Here is a 16,766-nt window from a genome sequence, read left to right as displayed (position 1 = left end):
GAAAGAGTGACTTGTAAGCAATGTATCGCTTCGCTTGTAGTTAAATATGGAATTATGACCACAATTACTCGGTGAATTAAATGGTTTGTTTTGACAATTGATGAAGGGAGCTGTGAATATTCTTTATCAAGAATATAATTTATTTAATTTAGTCGGGGAGTTATATTGTGAACGACAAAGTCCAAAAGGATGACGTCAAACACTCACAACCTCCGGCATCTTAGTGCCGTTTCCAATTAACGAAGAGCCGGAACAAATAAAAGGCAAAGCGAACAAAGGAAATTATCGCAATCGCGGATTTTCACGACTGCAGCTCGTCGCACGTATCACGCGATCAATATGATCATGTTTGCGCTTCCTTTTCAAAACGAAAATATCTTGGTGACACATTTTAGTACGTATTTTATTACGCGATCAAAGCACAACTAAATTACTTACTATACCTCCCTCACATTATACGGGATAAAGAAGAATCATAGACTAGGAATCCTCTAGACCGAGTTTAGAGCAATTATTTCATGCAACCGATGATGCCAAAAATGCGGAGGTGCGCGGGACGAGGTGAGCGAAATCGCGTGCCGTGATTGGTCCGTTCAAATACACGGACGTCACACAAAGACACTTTCGACTCGAACATGGAGTAAAATTACCGTATGCGTGGCAGAGGGGGTAGCGCGACTATGCTAAGTCTGGAGGATGTTTTGTCTGTGAGAAGAATATAAGGCGACATCAAATAACAAACGAGTCTTATAAATAATCTACCTCTATGAAGCATCCCATAAATCATTTATGAAGAAAAAAGTAGCACACAATCAACGACTTGTATATTGTTTATGAGAATAAAAAATCGTTGACAGGTAACAATATCACAAATTGACGCTTTGTAATACCAAGCCCTCAAAACGTATTGAGAATTAAATATATTGCACTAGTAAAGCAATAAAATCGAAGAGATGATCCTTGATCTTAAATAGAATCCATTACGATATAAATGACAATCGTAATTCTCAATCGCAAGAGTTGAATTTGCACGCACCGATCGATACACCTACATAATCGTACTGAGAGCAAAAACATTACACCTGAAGGCCCATAATTTTGTTTTAAAGTATTATATCGATATAAAAAGGGATTTTTATTAGATAGAGAACTATGCAATTATATTCATAAATAAATAAATAAATAAATATTTTATTTATTGTCGGTTATATTTAGGGAAATCGTAACAGTAATAAATTATCCATGTAAACGAAAGTTCTCTAAGTAAGGTCATTTCGGTTCCCTCTGGAGCATCGCCAACTATGTCTAATCCATCACAAGTTACCACAACAAAGAAATAATCTGTAAGTTCATAAAACTTATGCGCAAGTAATGTAAGTATAGAAAAATACTACAGTAAACTGAAATACTGTATGTATAGTCGAAATATCTCTTGGGGTTGCCTACTCACACGAGTAGGGTTATAGTACGAGTATAATACCTACATGATACCTACTACGCAGAGAAATATTTCTTGTGCCGGACGAAAAAATCACGTTAAGTAGGTATGCCTTTAAGTGTGTGTTTTTTTCCTAAAATAATATTTTTTGCGGACTACTGTTAGTTTAAACTAAATGTTTTTGTTGTCGCTTCACATTCATGTTTCGTGTCGAACGATACAGTAGGTGAAATAAATAATGGTACGCTGGTATCATTTGGACGCACCTTATTGATCAGACCTTTTGAATGCTTTAGTTCTAATTGCAGCAGAAACTGAAATTTTCATAGTGAAAAGTCAGTGAAAAAGCAATTTATAATTAATTATTTTTTAACTCAAACAAAATAAGTCATAACAGACGTTAAAAATATTGTCATGCATGGTGCGATCGGCCGTTGACAATGATAATTAGGATATATCCCCAACCATAAACCTTAATGCGACTGGAAAAATGTGTTTAATAAAATAATCAACGCGGCAGTTGAATAAATCGCCGATTGCCCGCTGACAAACCCATACCATGCGACAACACATTACTTACGGGACTGTGTCGTGCCAGCGATAAATGTAACTTTGTCATTTTTACGACATGCCACTTATAATACATATTTGCAAACATGGAATGAAGAAGGGTACCACATGTAGAGTTGTCCCTGTATTGAGTTATTATAAAACATATGTATAAGTTTGGAATACATTCGCATTCTTTCTAATATTGCAAAATTTAGAAGCATGCTACAAACAAAAAAAAATAGTATAAAGTAAAAACGCATGTAATGTGGGAATGGAAATCGCAGCGCGAAAAAATAAAATGAAAAAGGCCGCAGACCTCCCATCAAATAACAAGTGGCAAGCTCTGGCTTATCGGCCCATCGCGTGTCGACAAAACGAACAACACCTCGCGCACCTCGATCATATTTGACAAATGCGGGGATCAAATAATCGCCAATGCTTTCAACCTCATGTTGTGTAAGCTAAGCGATTTTCAACCTAACAGAGAAAACAGATATTCACTACATATTTAGAAGAGACTATGACAAAACGTTAACAAATATTTTTTGTCCAGTCCAGAATTTCATTTTAGATTCAAACATTTATTGTAGGACTGTCTAATGAATGACGAAATATTGCCGCAGTATTTCTATGTAATTACATATGTGTATACTACTTATTTAGGCGATTCCAAAGATAGTGCCACATTCACTCTACATGATCAGACCAACTTGAAAGTGTAATAAATTGCATTGTAACCAGTTACGTTGGCATGCAAAAGTTCAACTCATTCGAGAACGAATTAGTTTCATGATTAAATTACAAGAGTCAACCCATCCTAACATGGCAAGGTTATTATAATAGCAACGCTAAAAACCATATAACCAACTACATACCTTATGCGTGCGACTTCGTCATGTGTCTGTAATGTTGATTTCTGTTACAAAAACTATCCTACTTACTCGTATTTCCTTTCCCAGTGCTCAAACTATCCCCATACCAAATCTAATCGATAAAGCGGTTTAGTGTGTAGAGTTGACAGATACAGACAAAGTTACTTTAGTATTTATAATAGGGATAAACACCGTGGTTCATTGTGCTAGTCATAGCCTAATTTTTATGATTACTTAATAACAACCGGGAGTTACATTGCAAAATTGAAATGTAACGGTGAGTCAACATTATGTTCGAGTATTAGATTTCAAATTGAGCGGTGTCGAGAAGACAAATCTAGTCGCGATCAAACAGAATTTACGAGGTTACAAGAAAGAGCTTGTCGAAGCTTATCGAGATCCAAACATCGAATAACTTTGGTGACTTTCACCACATGCTCTCCAATAGTAAAACTAGGAGAAACGACAACAAACCGACATTTGAGGCTTATTATTTAGACCTAAATAAAAACAGCTCTAAATAACCAAACAACTTGTTTGAGTCACCTTTGTAAATATTCAAAGATTTAAAACATCCATTATTGCCTGCACTAATTTAATTATTATTCAGATTCATTGTACATTGTTAAGTGACAAAATTTTAAGGCGCCGCGGTCTATAAATGATTTATAGAGTAACTGTTCTGACTTCTCAAAAATGCATGATCATCATCTGTTTGACGATTTCAAAGTCTATTTTATTTGTTGTGATGTACGATTGAGTTTCCATTGTTTTACAGCCGATATGCAGCCGGGTCGGCGTTGCTCGTGTCGTCATGTTGTTTTTCGACAATCATCTGATCCGTTACGCCATTTATTCGAATGGTAATGATGGCATAATTGACAGAGGGCAACTATTGTTCGTATTGTGTTCTATTGATATTAGTTTTGTCGCCTTGTAATGGCGGAGTTAGAGGCGTTGTTTTTGAGGTCGTTACTGAATCTGTCTCTTTTGATAGGAATGCGACTGCTGCAGTAGACTGTAAAGGGGAGGAGCTGTTTTTTAGAAGTATAAGAACTTGTTTGTTTTTGTTCTAGTTTATCCTGTTCTTCTTATTTGAATGCATAATCGCAAGAATAATTCCCGCTCGTCTTTTTAACGCAACCTTACTTTTTAACAAGTAACTTTGCGACTGGTCGTACTTTTCGTACTTAAATTTAATTTTGAGATACTATATGGTTGCCAAAACTTCTTCATGATTGCTAATATGGATTGGAAACAGAATGGACATAGTCAGCTCAAAACAAGGCTAGAAACAACAATATTAAATGAGTAATCCTATAAAGTGTGAAATTGTCAAAATCAATCCAAAGTAAGACATAAAATTTAAGGGCCCACAATTGCCTGGCCACTAAAAGTCGTTCATTGTCATTACAATTGATATGTGGCCAGTTTTTCATGTATGCGGGCATTGTCAACAATCCAAGCTAATGTTTTACTAATTTGTAGAGGAATGTTTTACACACTCATACGGGTGCCAATATAGTTATTTTAAAATGTCATAAAAAAGTATTTTTTTAAGTAGCGTAAAAGCCAGAATTAGACAACTATGGTTTCATAACAAGAAGTGTTATATAAACATGGAAAAAAAGCCTCGTTAAAATCGGATCTCGTTTTCGATTGGGGCGATTAATCGAATGAAAAGCCGCTGTATCGAATGTCAGAAGCATTTATCGCGCCTAATTGTGGCCGGTGCGCCGAAATTGTGTCCCAACGAGTTGGGTGGCGCGATCATTGATACCAGCGAGTGCAGGTTTCAACAAACTACTTATTTTTCTCATAGCTAAACCAAACTACTAAGAGTTATTAATATGTAGTTAGGCTCATAAGAGGTAAGCTATCGTTTTTGAGGACCTAATGTTCGTATATTAGCTAATCGCAAATTGAGTTTGTGCTCAATATATACAGTCGTCCGTTGTCAAGGTCATTTAAGGTTGCATATACCTTATTAAGCATAGCAACAATGAAGGCAACCTTTTTTTTCATATCTGCTAACACCATAAAGAAATTTCAATCACATATTTAAATAAATGATGATGATTCAAAACTCAAAACCTACTTAGGGACCTCAAATATTTAAAAAACGCGGTATCTTCGGTTTCTTTTAAATATTTAAGTTTATTTTCCTCGTTCAAAATCCTCGTGTTAAATTAAATTTCAAGTGACACTTATATGGGCTTATCTTGTAAGCCAGACGCATAAAGTCACAACGGTGAATCCCGATCATTTATATGGATTTTGTGAACACAATCACCAAAAAAATTGGCTCAAAGCCGTTACAATACCTCAAGATAACTTGGTTAATGGAGTTAATGGACACCCAACATTATTGTTTGTCCAGTACGTGTTAATAAGGAAATTTGCATTTTTGCTTTTTTGGACAGAATAATTTTATACTAAGAGGACAGAAAATATGCAAAAAAAATGTGATTATTTTAAAACACGAAAGCGTGCCGCGTAAACATTACGCCTACAACACTACGCTATGATATTCGCTTTTAATCCATACCTGTATAATACAAAAAGACTAAAATAAAAGAGTACGATACTGAAGAGTACCTATAATTTACCAGTAAGTCACACGGAACACCATAATTTGCGAGTTCAATCATTATCCAATAGCCTTCGTGAAATTTATAAACGCTCGGATCTTTTATGGTTAATAATGGCCCAAATTATTGCACTTGACAACTGGACGTGTTGAACGGAATGTGAAAACACCACCCTTCAACACTCCTCCGACATCCTTTGTGGCGCGCCATGTGTATGGACAGTAAAGCTAAATTCTGGAAGAGCCGCTTAAAATACACGTGACAGATGTTAAAGATGGTTTAAGTAGACACTAGCATAACACTGTCGTATAATAATTTAGAAGATCTAGACAACCAAATTACATACATATATTCTAACAACAAGGAGTTGCCACAAAAAAACAATTAACAATGTACCTTATTTGTACCAATTTTTTTCTAATTTAGTGGTTTTAAGCTGTTTAATTAAAGCGTTACTTTGAGGGTTTCTGAATCACCTTATATCTGCGTGGCGAGGAGTCAAAACACAACGATCAAGAAAGCTGATTACACGGTGCTCCCACGATCTCGTGCCCTGCCGTCTCGTGAAGTACGAAACCTGGCGCGTACGTGTCAAAAGATGTAATTATGAAGAAATCCAATCAGCAGGCCAGCCGAGCCGCGACGTTGATTGAGCGATAAATTCCCCAGAGATAAATCACCGGAACGCGACAAATGACAAAACAACCCTTCACAAAAATGCACAATAGATAGCGATCAAAGGTCAGGTCAGTACCTAATCAAAATCAATCACAATCATAGCCTACCAATAAACTTAAATTACAATACAAGTATGGATTATAAAGAAATGTATACGACCAATGAGAGATCGAGAATGATGGCGCCGCGGCGCCAATGTATTTCAGGTCACAGATTCTGAATCAGAATTTCAATCGTTTCGAACACAACTGACCCTTATATGGTGACACGGTTTTTAAACATGTTAATTTGTGCACTGTAAACAAGCCAGTGGAATTTTTATTCGTTTTTGTTCGTATCAAAATTACGAACTAAATTTCTTTGAAAATAAAGAAAACGATACGAATTTTTAAAAGTAACTAGGTACTTTATTTATCTAAGGAAACCAAACACAGTTTATTAGTTTCTACACTAAAGTGCAAGTGAGTGACATTTCGTGAAAATGTCCTTACCGAGTTACCTATTGTCATTGCTCTTGAGTTCAGTTATTACAAACTGTATATGGTACAAACAAAATATGTCATAAGATAGAAGTCATTCAACATAGAAGATATACCCCGACATAATAAACATGAAAACCAGCTCTGATAAACTACACACAATGACATAATGGACAAAAAATACTATGCAAAGAGGTTTAATGTCACTTGAGAATACGCGAATGTCCATATGAATTGCTCAGACAGATAGATCTGACCACGACTCGTGAAATATGACGGCCTTTCTACAAGCCAGACGCTTCAACTTAAATATATCGCTTTAGCTTATACGACGATATCATGGAGTCTGGAACTTTTAAGAGACATCTATTCCCTTAGCCTCTACCATCAGTTTTAACATTGACATAACGCTCACGTCTACGTAATTTACTTTCTGTACATCTCGCTTGCACTGTTGCTCGCATATGCGAGTACGAGCGAGATGCATAGAAAGTAAATTACGTAGACGTGAGCGTATATGTCAATGTCAAAACTGATGGTAGACGTACTAGTTAGGTAAAAAGTAAGTTTTTAACCAAACTGAAGGCCGAACTCAATACGAATAGCTGATTTGAGCCATATACCCAGCAAAGTATAAAAGGTGGGGATGGTGAAACAAGATCAAAAAGAAACACGTTAGATATGAAAGAAAAAAAAACTCTAATGGGAATTTCCACTTGAATCATTCATACAAAGCACGCATCTCAACAACTCACATAATTTCACACTAGGTCGTAGTTAATATTGGCCCGCGGCGGGTCTAGCACTAAACAGTCTGACTAATTAGACGCACTATGCAACAAAGGGACTACCACCCTCCACATGCCGTAAATTTCCTTTAAAATGTACTTTAAGGGCTTTGGAATAAGGAATGCATTGAGGATAATAAGGGTGGTAGATGCGCAGTGAGACGTGCGATGGCGGCGTACGATAGGCCGCCCACGCGCAGGCGCCGCGAAATTCGTGAGAAGAGGTGCTCCGGCGCCGCTCTCCACACACTAGGAAGCCGACAGATGTACTTATGCAGACAACCTTCAATTTCACAAAGGAAATTTAATTTGGGTAACTAATGAAACTGTGCACTAGCTGCCTGATAGCAGTGATAGCACTCACGTAGGACCAAAAATCTACCTCATATTTCGCGGGAATTATATTTGTGGAATGATTATCGTTTTTTAATAAAATTATAATAGTTATCTATCTCAATAGTCTGTGTGCCAAATTCGTCCTAATCTGTTCAGGCCTTTTTGCATATCGAGTAAAAATCAATGCAAACTTCGTTTTGTAACTGAAATTAAAAACATTAAACGGAAAGAAGTACTCTAAAATCGACTAGCATGGTCTTTGTGACGCTACAATCGCTACATACCACTAACAATATTCAAAAGATATTTTCTACAGCAAAGATTATGTAAAATCTTGAGAATTGTAAGGGAAAAATCGTGCCGTGTCTGAATCAGAGGCCTACGATACTGAAGCAAGCGACATGGTCAACCTCGCGTTCTTGGAAACGCAGGATTAACAATATTTTACATTGTCATAGCGCCCGCCCGGCGCCCGTTCAGGCTCATACATTGTCATTTACCACTGCATGCACGACAACTGCGACGCATTAACAATACTTAAATACCCACATAACCGGGCCATCAGATTCAACCATAAAAATTATTAACTGAAAACACAATACCAAGAATTCGCAATCGAAAAATCTAAAGACATAAAGAACAATAGCAGCACCATATTTCGCCTCAGACGCACCATATACGCAAAGCCATACTATAAACTAATCGCCATATAGAGAAACGAGACTTCATAATTTGATTATGTATTCAAATTTTTATTGCAAATAGAAAAGGTCAATCCGTTGCCGAATAAACACTCGAGCTTAAGCGCTGAGGAGCTGCATAAAAAATGAATAGAGTAATTAACTCTACAACACTCAAGTACAGTCGCGAAATACCGTGAAAACCATTCACGGAGCGTTAATGCTACGTAATAAAATAAACAAGTAGCAAGTATCTCGTTGTAAATTTTACAGGCTTCCATAAAATTTACGAACACATTCGTTTCACTAACAGGTATATCTTCGGTTGCATCTCGCAATAAATTAATGAACCTGTAGCTATCCGTGTAGTTGCAGTTTCGTCTAACGAGTTGTGAGACGTAAAGCCTACAAGGTGAGTAGTTAACGCGCGGGTTGGGACAGAGCGGTCGACGCGAGCGGCTGTCGACGGCACATCAGCGGTGGGGCGGGCCGGCACACCTCTCTATTACTGCTCAGGGGTGTAATTTCAATCCCTTGCTAGGCTAAGCTCGGACGAGTGGAAGGCTTAATGCGCTTTCCGTTCACGCATAGTTCACGATCACGTTACACTGGTTCCTCCGAGAGCTCTACATGCCCGAGCTCGCTCTACCAAACGGAATACACGGCCTGCCCCCTGTACAGGTGCCAGCGCACCGACGGGATCCAGACACTTCATTAAACTCGTTTCGCTAGCAAATTGTCTCAGGAAATTCAACCTGAGCACCGATCGAGGGAACGTAATTAATACGATACAAGCACAAAAGGATGCCTAAGTACAAACAATTAGTAGAAGCTATGAGAAAAACTTAACTATGAATAAATTATCGGACATTCTGAACACATGTCTGGAGGCATATAACTGATAATAAAGAAATTAAGATCAATAGGAGATAAACGGTGAATTATGGACGATAAATAACTAAACAACATGCTTGGTACGCGTGTAAATTGAATTAAAAGATAAGTGCCGAAGCGGAGGCTTTTGCGGGAACGATTAATAAGACTGTTTGACCCCTGTATCCAGAGCGGTCAGTACCCGGGCAAGTCGTAAAGATTGCGTTCACGCACCAAGGTGTTAACTGTAAAAGACCTAATAAATAACGTCGACCTTATTGATCCGAAACTATTTCATACATCACTAAAACTATTCAGAACGAATACAACACGCATATTAAACATTAAATTTCTAACATGTATCGGAGAGCCGAGAGCAATACTTCATTAACCTTATTTAAATTATTAAGCAATAACAACTTCCTCGCGACATAACTTACGCTGGTATCTATGACAAATGTGGTGGCCGTCGAAACAACCATGATCGTTTCCTAATTTACTAAACATACGCTTGAATAGAGCAATAAAATGAAAAAGCTGTAAATTACAAGACGGTGGCATAATTAAGTATTCTTTAATTAATTAATTGCGTGACGATGATGTTCAATCAACGAGAAGGTTAAAAATTAGCCGACAAAATCATAATGAATATGCATTAAAAGTTCCGCATTTTAGTATGTTATGTACACAGAAAATAATTTTATATACGCTATAGCATGTTTTACGATGTGGCGGCAATAAAAAATGTGTAGTCTATAAATTATAAACACAATAAAAAATTGTAAGCACACACTGATTTAGGCAATCCGCAAAACAATATAACCTTGTTTGGGTCGTAAAATCAGATTACCACTGAGCATCCGCATCAAAATTACACGCCGTAAAAAAAGATTTGTGTGGACAGAAAAAAGGAAATACCTAGATCAAATCCGCAAGGAGGCTTTGAATTAAAATGTAAATTTTGTCTTTATTTCTCCAAATGGCTATATACTTTAAAAATAATGATTATTGTTATTCGTACCTAATACTATATGTATAAATAATTATTTAACATGTATGTGGTCAATTATCCAAGAATGCAATTGACGCCCCATGACATGACGCACTAAAAATGCTACGAAGGCTCCATTTAAGTAATTCGAGATTGAGAAGTAAAACTGATTCTTGCGTATAAAAGTGACTCCCTTTCATATATTAAATTGTTATTACTTGAGTTGGAAGGTGACGGAATTAAAATTACTCGAAGCGATATACTAGTAACAGAGACAGCTAATGATAAATACTAATAAGTACTTTCCTAAAAGAGAAAAATAAATCTACTTGCTCTTGACGATATCACGCAAGATATATCATAGTGCCGCTAAATAAGATCGTAAATAAAAAGAAAATTCCTACGAAACATCTTAATTTGCATCGCCCGGCGGCAGCGACTAACGATGCAACGAAACAACAGACCAATCAATTTGCATGTCACCAACATCATTAAAAGAGCGTTTTGAATATTGATTTTTAAATTTCAATCAGGAAATGAATTGAACTCACATTGAACTGGATTACAAAGTCCAAGATTTTTCTTTGTCAAATCGACCAGGAAGGTAATAGTTGTATTTAATTGGTCGTGTATTAGGAACACCGTTTGAATTATTAATCGACGGATAGTTTATTATCATCGGAATGTAATAAAATAATTACCGTGTGTTGGCAGTTAATCATCGACGATGTCTTATTTAGAGGGAGTTAATGAGGAGCGTACATCACCTCCCATAATGGTGACATGTGGGGATTTATCAAACACCTTCGATCCATGACTTGTGGCCACTGCTTATGGCATCCGTGTTGGCATAATGACCGGGCAAATGGAGTGAAATATTAATATTTTCCACTTATAATTTAACTAGTAAAGTCATAGGGCGAAGGTTACTATTTATTTCTTTCCAGTTACTTAAGTATGTACAATAGATATAATCCCCATATTTTAAACACGGACAGTGTGAGAGCGTGTTTGGCATTAATAATATTGTCTTTAAGTAAAACATTGTGTATAGTATAGCGCTTTATTCTCCAGCATTTGATTCAGACACAAAAAATATGCACGTGAAATTTTCCCGCGACTTCGCGACGACTCAAGAATAAAGTCGGTCCTTGAATTTAGGTCTCTTATTTCCAACACTTAACAAGTACAGGCGAGCGTTCCTCTCAGAGTATCCAGTGAAATTGTGCCATCGAAATCCGTAGTAAATGTGCGTTTTCGGAGATCAAATTTGTCTGCCACGACTGTTCGCCTGCGCTGAGTAATATAACCCTGCAGAGCAGTAATTAATACGAAGTTATTCATGTTGGTCGCTGGTGATGCAACGGAGAAAGAAAGCTGCAAACTGTTCAGGCCACGATATTAACATGTGGATGTGCCGCATGAAAATATTCATATTCTACGCGATACAATCCGGTAAATTACTTTATTTCATGAGTTATTCATGACTCATGACGGTAAACTATTGCAATATTACTCCTAATCGTTGTTATTAGAATTAGTGTCATTAACCGCCGTAATCATGGGCGGCACAGCAATATTAGGACATTACGATACAAGGGCGAAAAGTCGGAAATTTGACACGAGTTGCGAATTATCGTTTCGCACGTGTATTGTAGGTACAACGTTTTACAGTAAATATGGCCCTTTACATTTTCGAGACCTTGGCATTAATTCTTGCGATCTGTAGAGTACCCGAAATGTCTGTAAGTATCATGAATTTCATAACTAATGGGAAAATTCGGTTAAACTGAGTCATTAACCAATATGCTCTACATATTAAGTAGGCCGCGAATAGGAACAAACGTTCCAACACTTCCAACCCACAATCTGTCATTTAATGGCAATTAGTAAACCTTAATTCAAAAATAATACTCATTGATTTCATTGACATTTTAGTGTTCGTTGGAACGTTTGTGCATACTCGTAACTAATTAATAATTAACCATGAAACTCACTGATTTAGTTACCCCAAATTAGTATGACCTGTACCTATTCCATAAGATATAAGGCAATAATTGAAGTAGATTAGGTACCTAGCTGTCCTAGAATTTTTTTCCCGATTGGTTTACAAATTACCTAAGTATTTGATTCAACGACAAAACGAAAAAATTACTCGCGCACTGAATTGAACATTCATCACTTTAAATTACTCTAAAATCCATACTAATATCATAAATGCGAAAGTGTGTCTGTCTGTCTGTTATAGCCGGAGAGCTAGCCTCTAGCATTTATTCACTTCAACAAGAAGACATATACGACACTATGCGTAAAGCAATTGTGAGTCAGGTGCAATTTGCTCGTGGTCTTCAGCAGGCGCTCAAATGATTGTGTACTTTCATCACCTGGCACTACTTTTCCCCCAAATAAAACGCCTGGCATTGTTCTATTTGAATTAAATACATAATTAGCTATTATATCACACCAAACACAGAGCTCTATAAATTGCACACCTTCAATTGATTTTACAACCCCTTTGTTGCCCATCCACTCCCGCACCCACCGCTAAACAGCTGCCAGGCGCCCGGATTATTTAATAATGATAGTATGGCATTCTAACTAGAGGGATTTCGTTGCTCTATAAATTGCATACCTATTTCCGTGGCTAGCTCTTAGACCATTACCTCTTCACGCTTAAACCGCTGAACCTATTTTGATGAAATTTGGTACCTATAGAGATAGTTTGAATCCTGGGGAAGGACATAGGGTAGTTTTTATCCCAGAAATCCCTCTTTAAGGGGATGAAGGGGTGGAAGTTTGTATGAGGAATCAATAACCGCTGAACCGATTTGGTTGAAATTTGGTATACAGATAATTTTAGTCCCGAGGAAGGATATAGAATATTATTTTATCCTTTAAATCACCCCGTAAGAGGGTAAAAAGGGAAGATGGGGAGGGGTGGAAGTTACTAAAGGGAATGAATAAAAGTGAAGTAAAAGATAAAGCTACCCAAATTACAAATTACACGCAGACGAAGTCGCGGGCAAAAGCTAGTACTATTTATTTATTTTAAAGGCGAAAGTGTGTCTGTCTGTCTGTCTGTCTGTTACCTCTTCACGCTTAAGCCGCTGAACCGATTTAGTTGAAATTTGGTATAGAGATAGTTTGGAGTCCCGGGGAAGGACATACATAGGATAGTTTTTATGTCGGAAATCATCCCTGAAGAGAGTGCAAAGGGGGGTTGAATTGAAAGAGTTAATGAATTGCCTAATAATTTTATTGAAGTAAGCAATGCGCGAATTGAATGATTACTATTAGCATTATCCAGGCGCTATACCTTATTTTTTTTTTTTTTTTAATTTATTTACACATCACAAAAACATAATACAAACAACTTAAAACTAAGATGCGCCACAGAAACTTGTGAAAGTTTATGCGTGGTGCAAATGCATCACTACGCTCAAACTGCATGTGTAATGTTTATATACCTATGCTTTTTTTGTATATGGTACTTATATACTAGACACATAAAGGAAAAAATAAGTTCGTAAGTAAACAAGTATCAGGTAACACCTGTCATCACACATTCCCATCCTGGTAATATTTGTTAAAAGCGTTTTTACATTTAGTTTTATTTTCGAGGGTATTTTTATATATTTCTTCTGGTATATTATTTAGTATGCTAGATAGCATATATTTCCACGTCCTCCTGCCATACACGTTTACGTACTTTGGGAGAATATATCTAGATTGAACAACTGTGCTACGTAATTTTTTATGTCTGTATTTCATTTCTAGTAGTTTTATTTTATCATATTCATCGAGAACTATCGACATGTTGATTTTGTCAAAGATAGACATTACTTTACAGTGTTTAAAAATATCACATTCGTTATCAAATCTATTTAAGTATGTTGGTAAAATAGTTTTAAGTATGCTAAGTTGTAGTTTATATATGTTATCTATGTATGTTTTATATGTTCGTCCGTAGCTACTTAGCCCATAACTTATGACCGTGTCTGCCAGAGATAGGTATAGTAATCGTAATATATTATAAGGGAGTTTATATTTAAGTATGTTCATTTGGGAACGCAGAGACCGTAATTTGTCACATACATGTTCAATGTGAGGCTTCCAGTTGAGGTGTTTGTCGATGACAAGGCCCAGGTAGGTGTGTTGGTCCACCAGCTGGAGCGGCTCGCACGCGCACGCGCGCGGGTCGTGCCAGCAGGGGTGCGCATGAGCTATAACTATAGGGTTGACACTTTTTGCGTATGGGGAGCGTATGTGTAAAAGTTTTGTTTTGTTGGCATTTATAACTAAGCCTACGTCGTGAGCCCACTTACACAGAGTATCAAAATTGTATTGCATCATTTCCTGTGCCTCACTGATGTTTCTGCCGTATGTGACCAAGCACGTATCATCGGCAAATTGGTATACAGAGCCCTTTGTGAATAGGTTACACATGTCGTTGACGTACGTTAAATATTCGGTTGGACCTAAAATCGAACCTTGTGCCGTGCCTTTTTGTGTAGGTATGGGGTCACTATCTTGTCCATTGATGCGTACGACTGTATTTCGGTTTGTATGGTAGTCACGGAACCACTCCAGCAAAGGGCCCTGTATACCTACTTTAGCTGCTGTCACTAATTCCACGCAGACGAAGTCGCGGGCAAAAGCTAGTAGTAATATAATGAAAGATGTCCATACGATGCTGTCTGGCGAAACGGTGCACATTGTATGTTAAATGGTGCGCCATTAAAGGCAACGTTTAATAAACACATTACGGCGTTAGGCGCGCGCGCAGCCGTGATTAAGAGGCGAGAACGTGGGAAACGCACAGCCAACAAAGCTAATTCCTAATTAACTAATGTGTGCGGCTCAGACGCGCGATTGTGTTTGCTATTCAGATTTGCGATTCACAAAAATAAGCAGCTGTTTAAAGAATGCTTCATATTTGTCAACACTTTTCGTAACTATATTAGAAATTATTTCAGGACGTTCTATAAAATATTTAAAGTTTAAGAAATGAAAAAAAATGAACTTATGTCACTCCCAAAATTGGGGCAAATATAATGATTTTAATCCACTAAACCTGCTAAGTACATAGAAATAAAAATAAACCAGAAAAATATTATTCTTCCTCGCCTTCTTCAACCGGGGAAAATAATGCACTATATTATAAGACGATAACGTCTTATGCGACTATGGTCTGAAATAGAAGCCAGAAGCCGAACAATTAATTACAACTATCATTTCAAGTACACAATATCAATGAAAACAAACTCCAATGATAGCTTCCAAGCACCGGTATAAAATATCAAATAGTACGTCGAAAACGCAGTAAAACTAGACAAGCTTTGATCGCCGTCGCCGCACAATAGATACGTGCGTTTATGGAAATATCAATAATAGTAGGAAGCATAGTTTAGTGCGCTATTAGGGCACGGCGCGCTCGCAGACAAATTCAATTGACAGGAGGCATGTTCAGATATTATGAATAGTATACCAATATCATACTGATCTCAACGCATCCCTCTCACACTCATGTAGTTATTGATAAAAACAGTATGAGCACCAGGATTGGCATGACAGTGTTAGCATATTTGAATTTTAAATCTGAATGCGCCTCCAGGAGGCTGCGCGCCATGCAGCCGCAGGGCGTCTATCGTTTACATCCACCGCCTAGCTATTTACGCTGCCATTCGAAATAGAATTGAGTGGTGAGATTGCATAGGAACTTTCAAAGGGTGTGATCGAGACTTTATGATCCGATTTTATTGTTGTCATCGACAGTGCAATTTTACAAGCCGCAGCTTTTAATGTCTAAAGTCTAAATTGTTTCACACGCGATGCTGTCTGACGATCCGTTTCATAATCGAAACTATTTTGATCCCCTTAACGTCATGCGATTAGAGTTGCATAATGTTTAGGTTGTCTGTAACTATTGTCGCATAGCTGAGGCTCGGGTTCAATTGGGCCAATACGTTTACGAGATGCGTCCTAGTGGCGTTATCACAAAATATGATAGATGGTCGGCCGGTGCGCCACGCTCTCCCACGCGCGCTAGTGATTAATTATAATTCGAATTTTATTCAAAGTGAACAGCGGACAAACTACGATACCAATCAATAAACGGTTCCTTACCGACGACGGTACCGACATGATACCACAATTTAATGCTCGCGATAGCGCCTATGAAGACGTCAATGCTCCAGTGAATTACTTAGCCAGATACTGCGGCCAGACAATAGTAGCGACATTTTCACTGTGATAGGAATCCCTTGTAATACAATGTAAATCAGACGGCGGACTATCTATCACAAACGCACCGTTGCACTCATGTGGAGGCTTTTAGACTTTTAGATTAGCTCTCGTAACCAAATTTTAACTTCATAACATTTTAAGAACGTAACGGTATGTTAAGCTTGAATTGTGAACTTATATTTGAAGCCCATAAGTATCTCTAATCCATGTAATCTATACCTACTATTTACTGATTATAATAA

The 16,766-nt window shown here is 37.4% G+C and overlaps 1 protein-coding gene across 1 annotated transcript in view; it reads right to left on the bottom strand.

Annotated features, from left to right (window-relative positions):
• The window catches only part of LOC134794253 (RNA/RNP complex-1-interacting phosphatase), a 71,909-nt gene that overhangs the window by 36,733 nt on the left and 18,410 nt on the right, over positions 1-16,766 (bottom strand). The gene's annotated exons all lie outside the window — the stretch shown is intronic.

This window comes from Cydia splendana, chromosome 10 (assembly GCF_910591565.1).
Source record: "Cydia splendana chromosome 10, ilCydSple1.2, whole genome shotgun sequence".
In the NCBI taxonomy this organism is placed as follows: domain Eukaryota; kingdom Metazoa; phylum Arthropoda; class Insecta; order Lepidoptera; family Tortricidae; genus Cydia; species Cydia splendana.
Note: the sequence above shows the minus strand (reverse complement) of the source record. Positions and strands in the feature narration are given on the sequence as shown.